This window comes from Aedes albopictus, chromosome 2 (assembly GCF_035046485.1).
Source record: "Aedes albopictus strain Foshan chromosome 2, AalbF5, whole genome shotgun sequence".
Lineage (NCBI taxonomy): Eukaryota > Metazoa > Arthropoda > Insecta > Diptera > Culicidae > Aedes > Aedes albopictus.
The window spans coordinates 284,990,964-285,001,390 of NC_085137.1; the positions used below are offsets into that span (position 1 = coordinate 284,990,964).

At 43.3% G+C, this 10,427-nt stretch overlaps 1 protein-coding gene across 1 annotated transcript in view; it reads right to left on the reverse strand.

Annotated features, from left to right (window-relative positions):
* Positions 1 to 5,527, reverse strand: part of LOC109418463 (uncharacterized) — a 55,165-nt gene extending 49,638 nt beyond the window's left edge. The window contains 1 exon segment of the mRNA XM_062851982.1: positions 4,721 to 5,527. The gene's annotated coding sequence lies outside the window, so the exon portion shown is untranslated.
* Positions 5,528 to 10,427: the final 4,900 nt, after the last annotated feature.

The window sequence follows — 10,427 nt, forward strand, 5'->3', positions numbered from 1 at the left end:
CATTAACGTACGGTACCGACGGCCGCCTCGGTTTAATCAGGAGCGACTGAAGCAACCGCATACGCACAGAATCTCGAGGCACGAGGACGAGCTCAACGAAGCCCCTCTCGAGGACTGCTGTAGTACGATAAAAGCAGCCAGCAATGAGCGATATAAAAGAACGCGGAAACAGCAGACCCGTCTCTTTCGAGAGAAAAGTGCCGTCTGGAAGAAGCGGAATGTGAATAAATGGAACTGGTTTGCCGTTCACAAGAAACACGGAAGTTCTACCAGAAGCTCAACGCATCTCGCAAAGGCTTCGTGCCGTGCGCCGAAATGTGCAGGGATAAGGACGGGAGCATCTTGACTGGCGGACGTGACGTGATCGAAAGGTGGAAGCAGCACTACGACGAACATCTAAATGAGAACGTAGACAGGGTGGATCAAGGCAGCGGGATAAATGACTACGTCTGTACAGCAGGGAGCAACAATGAGCCAACACCCACTTTGAGGGAAGTTAAGGAAGCTATCCAGCAGCTCAAGAACAATAAGTCAACTGGTAAGGATGGTATCGCAGCGGAACTCATCAAGATGGGTCCGCAAAAGTTGGCCACCTGCCTGCAGCTGCTAATACTCCAGATCTGGGAGACCGAACAGTTACCAGAGGAGTGGAAGGTAGGGGTCATTTGCCCCATCTACAAGGAAGGTGACAAGTTGGAGTGTGAGAACTTCCGAGCGATCACAATTCTGAATGCCGCCTACAAATTGATATCCCAGACTATCAGGTATCAGGTATCAGGTATCAGAAGGCCGGCTCCAGAGGCACGTTATCCTCCATTTGGGACATTTGTGCCATCGCCATACATATAAGCCTATTTCATCATTTACCTGAGGGAGAAGGGGACAAGGGATGGAATGGGATTAGGAAAGGGAAAGGTGATGAAATAGGAAGGGGTACCCTAGAAGAGGGAATGAACGCATAAGCGCAATGAGAGCTCATAGCCCATACCACAATGGGTTTATTAAGTGCCCTGAAAAGGACACTGTAAAACGCATAAGCGTAAAAAGAGGTAGCTTGTGACATCATGCGACTTTCAATATGACATTGAAAGGCACGTCATCGAAAGCATCCTCAATATTCAAGAAATTACCGCCAAACCTGCGTTTGAGCGAGTACTTTCTTGAAAACATATACAACTTTGTGTAAAAGAGTCACTGTGGACATCCCAAATTGGGAGGCATGTGAGTTCACATGAGTAGGCATGTCAGCCAGACGAACATCACAGAAGTGAGAATCGACAATGCGTTTCATGCATTTCAGAAAGAACGAGGTTACCAGATAAATCTGAAACTCATTCCATTTTTGTACACCGCACGCACCCTTTCGGGGTAAAACTACAAAGTAAATTCACGCCATGAAAATACCCCATAGAAAACTACAAGAGTTCAACACATGTTTGAAATACTCAAATTCCTCTGCAGAAAAATAGGACAAACCTCCATTTCCTCCTGAAGATTTGAATTAAGCAGAGCTTTTTAGGGCCCACTAAGTCGATTATACAGCTATAATTCTCAAGTGGAAGCTAGAGATTCGTAACTATACAAAAGAATGGTTTATTCGAAGATATTTTGAACTTGAACAGATCAGAGTTCCATTCAGGAATACCTCTTGCAGTCCGCACAGACCGCAGAGGACAAGCTTCTTTCAAAGTTATGGTATACCACAATGGAGGGCGTTGTAGGTACAAAACCACAATGAAACTCTCTTGGAGTAGCAATGGAAGCGAGTTATTCATAAAATGTGGTCGCAACCAATTAGTACAGGTTTCCTAGTTCGTTGAGCAGGGACGCCTGAATACGCAAATTTTACGAAGGAAGACTCAAAAGTGCAAAGAAGGTCAAATGGAGACTCCTCATCTGACACATTCCAATCAGTCAACTCATGACAAATTCTGCTCATGCAGAGATTGGTTAGGTGCAATTCTATGTTAAGTTATCCATGAACTGTACTACCTAAGTAATCCATCAAACTGAAGCATCTCAAATTAATGTTTGAGCTAATTCAGATGATGTAATCATCGTAGCAATACTGCCGAATATCAACGAAAAATTGCTGAATACAAGAGCTTGCTTGAAGGCATCCATAAGAAAAGGTTGAAACATTCTGTTAACGATATTCTAAAATATAGCATGCTCGAGGCACGACACTTCAAGGTAACCTATACAGAAGTTATCCTACGAAAATGAACTTTTTAAGTAGAGCCACTTGGGCTACGCACCGCTTTTTAAGCTGAAAATTGATCTGAGGTTTCCTAGCCGTAGCCACTACCCAAACTAGACAGGATTACACTCTTCACAATCACAACACAAAAAGGAAACATCAACGACAAACCAAATCGGTGTCAATTGAAAAACGCCAATGGCGAAAACGCATAAGCGAAACCATATAGGTAGTAATGTAAGCTAATTTACAACATTTGGATAATCCCGCCCTTATTTAGCCTCAAATTTGAGACTTAAGAAGTGCAACTGATTATCTCGGAGAAACGCAAGGTCCACTGCACCATTGCTCTGGTTAGAGCAGTAAGGGCATAATACTGTGGAGGACGTCGTAATTCTCCACAGGCTCCGTTTGTTGTTAGGTTTTTATTAGACCCCCTAACCATTCATTCCTTGGCACGGTAAGCATAAAGCCGCATAACACCATGAATTTGGGGTCACCTGTTTAGTGGACTCTTACCACTGGATCAGGCGGTCTGTAGTGTTATTCTTAGTCAAATGAGACAACCGCTACCGACACTACACAACTATCTAGGCTGATCGGGAAAAGTAGTTAACATTGATGGTTAACTTCCAAACGAGCCCAAACAGTCACTCAGTACATATCTGACAGCTCCTATGCATCCTTTATCTCATCCAGGTTTTATTTTAACTGACTAGTCGCTTCAGCATTGAAATAGTCGTTCAAAGTCGTGAGAAGGAAAGGGTTAAGGATAATATTTTTTTTCTAAATTAAAAAAAAAAAAAAACAAACAATTAATGTAAATACATTTTAACTAGTTAAATGTGAGACAATTTAGTGATGACTAGTAGTTCTCTCTTTCATAAATTTGCGTAAATGTCAAAAACATACACCAATTGTAAACTTTTCATTCCTCATACAGGAAGCAAATGCTGAAAACCAAATATACGAATGCTCTCTTTACTTTGACCGTTGCTTTTTCACCCCATAATGAGTTTGACTTGATGGTAGCTACTATACAACATGAGCCATCCAAGTGGACCTTTCTTACATTTGCGTTCTGCTCGATCCGTCTTCATTCCGGGTGGCGCGAGGTTTTAATCGACAGACATGGGTATCGCAGACATACATAAATGTGAGGCGGGATATGACCAAAGAATGAATGAAAAAGTGCAACGAAAGCGGTGCATGCATTTGAGAAACAAGTTGAAAGAGTCAGTTGAGTTGGTCGGAACGATCATCCATGGGCCATGGCTACAAAATACGGGTTAGCGCGCCAAATGAATATTCCCTGCGTGTGTTATAACCCAGTCCAGACTAATGATACCCCCGATCGGACTAAAATACTTCGGAGAAACAGGTTCTTTATCAGAGAGTTATCTCACGCTTGGCTGACTGTAAACATCGTGTTGTTCCCATGCTTCTGTCTGGGTTGCATTATACATATTCCAGACAGCTATATTCTATGAAGACGTTTCGTTGTCTAGTGGAAGCTATGGATGTTAAACTAAGAAACAGAGTGTTATCGAGTGTCCACCAACTTTAAGAGGGAATAAAAACTAGAACGATGGGGTGTGTTTCTCAGCTTTGTTGTAACGCAGGCGGTCACACAATAGGCAACTGAGTTCATCTCCCGGTCTGATCGCAAGTGCTGAAAGTTTTTATACCATCCTTTGGCACTGGGCTACTTATATATAAGCAAAAAATGCGCTAAGAAAGGAATTTTGAGCCTCGCAGCTCTTTCTGAAGACAGACATGTGAAGCAATTTTCTGTCCAAACAATTTTGCTGATTCGAGGCTCAGGACCTATTACTGAGCAAATGACTTGAAGTAGGTTTTTTTTGTAAAAAATAACCGAATTTACTATTCTGGGATAAGTTGGCGCAGAAATTGCCAAAATGTTATCTGAATTGATGATGTATTCGCTCGCCCGCTGCAGACAGACCGTATGTACATTAGATAAATTTTCTATACTCTTCACATATTGGCTACATTAATGTTTTTTTTCAGCAGATAGACGAATAATTGTTTCAATCGCATCCAGTCTCTTCTTCTTATTTTTGTTGACGTACGTCCTCACTAGGACAAAGCTTGCTCCGCATGTTAGTGTTATATAAGCACTTCCCCAATTATTAACCCTGGAGCGGTCGAGTCGTGCACTGAGTAGACGCGCCACGAAAAAAGCACGCTAGTGATTCAAAATCTACATACTCTTATCAAGGAAATTTTCATTACGAAAATTCTGGGCCAATCAGGAATCGAACCCGTCACCCTATATAGGCGAAACCTTACCAAGTTTTACTTATTATACAGTGTACATTTATTATTACGTTACATTTTATTTTTCTAGATATTTTTATTATATAAGATTACAAGGGATGCTTCGTCATGATCCTTATAAATGCAATAAAAACAGCTCAATGAAACAACCTGTTCATCTCAGATAAAGAATACAACCGCTGCTGCATGTAATTAGCTTCAATGTATAATCTGAAATACCTTCTTGCTTAGTTCATCTCCGGCCAACCGCAAATCACATCGGCATCAAATTGCCACACTTGTTTGATGCATCATCCTTAGAATCACTTGTTTTTTCTCGTTTTGTTCGCAGAATAACTCCAAACAGTAACTCTCCAATGCCCCACCGGTCGTGTTCAGCACGTTTCAGGATGATTATTATCAATTTGTGTATGTTATATGAGCCGAACGATTATCAAATCTTTTTTTTTTTATTCAATGCACTTCTTTCTCTTCAGGCACTTCAGTACACCGTTGTTGAGTTGTTTGCGAATTTTCCTCGTTTCACAGCATTCGATGATGTATCCACAGGTAGATCCCAAATTGATAACGATTAAATATCTTCTTCGGTGAATTTTATGCCAAAGGCCCACACTCGACACATGGAAACGTAAACACGCCCGCCACTAGTACAAATATGGGATATTTTCTCACGCCTCAGACCGCGCTCTATGCCATCGACCACAATGCATACAGGTACAAACCGCCCGGAGAAATACTCGGCACGCACAGGATCGCACCACCGCTCGCGTTGAAGTCCACTGACTAACTGAAGCCGACAAACGACGATCCGAACGTTACGCTCGCGTTCATTCAACAATATTTTGTGCTCTTTGGGAGTCGTTGTACCTTCTCACATGCTTGCTTGCGTTGCGTTGTCGTCATTGTGAATGCCGTTTGCGTCGCGTCGTCGTCTGGTCTCTGCACCCCAGCGTTTCCGATGTAACGCCAGCGTTCTTGGCTAGTCAGGGATTGGAAATAAGTTGGAGCTGAGAAAAGCATCTGTTGCTATTCTGATTCAACTTACTGGATCTCGGGTGGTTCGCAAACTGGTTTTTCGGTGACTTATGATGATTCTGACAACACGATGAATTCGTTATTGATTATTCATTAGGGCCTATTTGACGTTATTGGTTACTCTTCACCGATTCTCTCTTTGTGTTATTTATTAGTTTGTTTTCAATGTAATTTGATTCTATTACAATTTAGTTTCATTAAGGACAAGGAAAACCATAGAGTTAATAACTGAAGGAGAATTGAAAATTACTTTATTATTACTTGATATGTATTGAGTTTTCCAATTTTTTTTAGTTAAAATCCGTAGGTTTCGTTAAAGTTAGATTTTATGTTAACCTAATCTTTTTTCATTGATTATCCTTCAGCTTATCATAAGGGCCTGGAAATGTGAGCTAAGCTCAGTTTACTTGCAAATAACACTAGTTTACAAAAAAAAAAACGAAAGTCATAAACTTATTACATTAAGGACCAACATTTCTTATGCATAATAACGTGTTGATTTTTAAAAAGTTTTACAAAATTTTTAATATAGATTTTTTTTATTTAGCTGAGGCTCAAATGCGAGTTTTACATTATTTTTAAACCCTGATTAATACACCTTATGGGGATAGTGCATTGCATGTGAAATATGTACACATAATCTTTCGGTCAACAAAAGTCGGATTGCCCATACATTCTAATAACATAACACTTGATTTGAGAAAGTAAAATATATAGCTCTTATCGAACTAGACTACTGCAGTTACATTCACTGCACCCTATCAGATGCACCAGAAGGTTACAGACAGCAGGGTCTCACCTACCCCGACCCCGACTGTCGGAAGCAATCATGACTTGTATTGACCTGTGTCAGGTGGAATGTAACTTCCCCATGGCGCCTATTAATCCAACTATCTACCCTCGGTATCAACCTATGGGTCCACCTTCCTTTGGTGGAACTGTCCCACGCGCGCTGCCATTTAACCATAGAGGCTATCCTGGCAGTCCTGCGTATGCCTCTTGTGCCGCGCATTTCGAAGCACTTCATGTCCTCACTGATAAGAATGCCGATAGGCACCATACCAGTAATGACGCAGAGCGTCGCTTGCGCTTACTGGTATACACCGCAGAGCTATTGGACATCATCCGGGACAGTGCCGCAATAGCTGTGGAGGCTCTTTTACAGGCATAATCGTCGTGGCTACCGAAGGTAAGCTTATCGTCGATCATCACGCCCAAGTGTTTGACGGAGCGCTTTGACAGGATAGTGCACTCTCCTATACTGATCTCCGTCTGCTGCTCCGACTTCCGATTGTTAACAAACTTCACCTCTGTCTTGTGGTGAGCCAGCTTCAGTTTCCTGGTTCGCATCCACGCATCCACAACCTTTATCGAGTGGTCGGTAGTCAACTTCACCTCCTCGATCGTTTCACCGTAGACTTCGAGCGTAATGTCGTCGGCAAATCCGACAATCTCCACTCCCACTGGGTACTCTAACCTCAACATCTCGTCGTACATGACATTCCATAACACCGGACCCAGGATGGAACCTTGCGGGACTCCTGAGGTTATGTGTAAGCACTTCCGACCCACCTCCGTGTCGTAAACCAGTACGCGATTCTGAAAGTAGCTTTCGAGAATCTTGTACAAGTACTCCGGTATCCCCAGACGCAAGAGCGCATCGGCAATTGCAGACCAGCTGGCGCTATTAAACGCATTCCTTACATCCAGAGTCACTACCGCGCAGAAGCGCATTCCCCTCCTCTTAGGCTCGAGTGCTTTCTCGGCGGTTTTTGTAACCGACAAGATAGCGTCTACGGTGGACCTCCCCTTCCGGAAGCCGTACTGGTTGCTCGAAAGACCATTTTTGCCCTCAGTGAACCTCAACATTCTATTGAGAATGATCTTTTCGAGCACCTTCCCCACCATGTCAATCAAGCATATTGGTCTATATGCCGACGGGTCTCTGGGTGGTTTCCCCGCCTTTGGCAATAGTACCAGGCTCTGCCTCTTCCAAGCTTCTGGGAAAACTCCCTCGTCCAGGCATTTCTGCATAGCAGACCTGAACATCTCGGGAGCCTCTGCAATAGCTACTTTTAAGGCCAGGTTCGGAACTCCGTCCGGACCTGGGGCCTTACCTACGCTAAGGGACTTAGCTATCCCCGCAAGTTCCACATCGGTGACCCTCTCCTCATCGCCAGCCCCAGTCCCCGGCTGCCCTACGAAAGGAGGCCAAGAACTAGGATCATGACGCGGAAAAAGTCCTCCAATGATCCCCTCCAACATCTCTGGAGATTGCTCTGTAGGAGCCATCACACCTCTCGTCTTGGCCATAACGATCCTGTATGCGTCACCCCACGGGTTCGTATTGGCACTCTGACAGAGACCCTCAAAGCAGATTGCTTGCTCTTACCTCGGTCTTAAGCGCGGCTTTTTCAGCGGCGAACATCACCCGCCGTTCGTTTCGCTCTTCCTCTGATCGTGCTTGCTGCATCCGCCGCCTAGCCCGTAGGCCTCCCATTTCTAGGGTGGACTAGCTACCAGCTCGTCACCGTCTAAACCGATTAAGTTTCGCTCACGGCGGAGCGCCTCCTCAAATACCTCTTCGTCGAAGTACGATGTCTTCCACCTGCGTGGGCTTGGCCTTGGCCTAGCCGCCTCTTCTTCTATCCGCTGTCTGCTATTGTTGTAGTCGATACTGTAGCGAACCGCCAGGTGGTCGCTGTGAGTGTAGCCATCATCTACTCTCCAGTGCGAATGGGGATGTGTTTGAAGTTGTTGAAGAGTTTGTTTGTCTTGGAACACTTGTGACATGTGACAATGACGTTTTCCGCAGAGTGAAAAGGCGTATTGCAGCTGCCAATAGGACCCTTTACGGATTGCGTAACAAGCTTGAAGGTCCCGATACTTGAAAACGTGAACGAAATTCGCTCTATATAAGACGCTTCCGGCTGCCCTTTAAGGTCACGAGGCGTGGACGTTACAGGAGGAAGACCGAAAAGCTTTCGGAGTGTTTGAACACAAAGTGCTGTGGACAATTCACGGTGGGAAACAAGAAAGTGGAGTGCGGCGCAGACGCATGAACCACGAGTTGTACCAAGTGTACTAAGATGCGAATATGCGAAACGTATAAAATACGGCAGATTGCAGTGGGCTGGACACGTGAATGTCGGAAGAAGGAATAGCGAAAACAATATTCAACAGAGAACCAGGTAGAGGCCGGCGGCTTCGTGGGCGCCGAGAATGTGCTGGCTGCAGGCGGTTGAAGAAGATCTGCGATCCCTACACGTTCAGGGAAACTGGAAGAACATCGCCCAAGACCGACGAAGATGGTGCTCTACTATACGCTCGGCATTGGAGTAAAGTTACTTTGTAGCCAACAAGGTAAGGTACGTAAACATAGGTTTGGTTCTCTGCTATGTTTGACCACCAGTGAAACAAGGAATTACTTGCTTTCGATGTTTTGTCTCTAAGCCACTCTAAAAGCACTACTGATAATGACAAAGCATTCTACGTTTAGCTCAAACGAGCTAGCCTAACCACGTCAAGATCATCATACCTATAAACTCTGACTTCAGGTAGGCCAGTATGGGAACGTCCATGAATTACGTCACGCTTTTAAGGGGGAGCAGGGGTTAAGTGTGACAACCCTTACAAAAAATGTAGAAGTCTCTTACAAAAAGTGTGACATAGGGGGGCAAAAAGTTGTAACGCCTCTTTAACAACTCTGGTGATGTGATCATTGAATGTTAAGCACTGATCCATTGTCACACCAAGATCCCGAACATTTTCTACGCGCTGCAGGACCGTGTCATTCAAGTTGTAGTTGTTGTTGTCAAGTTCTACTCTCTTCCTCTATTTTCTAGTTCTTTTTCAATTTTTAGCGTAACATTGAAAAAAACAGATTCTTAGTACTACCAACGTACTAGACGTATCGAAAAATGAATATTAAACTACTAATTTATTTAGCGAAAATAATCAGTCTTAGTCCTTAAAAACAAATATTGAAACATTTACCGAAGGTTATAGAAAATTTTAAAACATAGGTAAAAACATACTTTGGTATAATTAAAGTTTACATTGCACCGTGCTCGTGAACCAATATAGGTAGTTGACTTCCTAAAGCAATTGGCCGTTGTGGTTCTCAACTCAAGGGTAAACGGCAATGCTGCAATACCATTGCAATGAAGGGATCGAATTACCAGCCCCGTGTGTACTTTGTGATTGATGAGTTTGCTCTCGTGGTGTGGATTCAAAAGACAAACAATCAACCAGACCGGCAATTTGAGCATAAACGCTTTGCTCGAACTCGAAGAAATCGAAATTCATTTGCTTCATATATGGTTCGTAGGTATAGGCAAAAAACGATTCGACTGCTACCAGAAGGCTCTTGTGTTTACATAATGCATCTATAGAGATGGTCCAAGTTGGAGAGCCACTTACACTTTAGAGAGGTTGATTGAGCTTCAAACTGATCGCTGGCTGATGGTGCTGAACTACGCCACCCGAGCACTTTGCGATGATTTTAATGCACTCCTCGAAGAGCCGACGCTTTCCCAAGGCGAAGAGTGGCAGTTATGTTTATTGTTACAATTTCTCAACAAGCCTTTGTAAGCCCCCGCGTGCAGTTCTCAAGTGGGAATTGTTTCGGTTTTTATTTATAATTTCTACTCTCGCAGTGGGTAACTAGAACGCGATTGAAGAGTGTAAAGAAAGGTGATTAGTTTATGGTTGTGTATTATTAGACGATGTTTGTACAACGTTGTAGGTACAGCAATGGTCCACAACTTTGCAACAAGTTTTGAATAGGAAATCGTTATAATAAAAATAAATGACAGGTAATGTAGGTAACGTTGTAAAATGTGATTTACGAAAAACGTTTTCCCATTTATTCTTAGAATAAAAGTTGTTT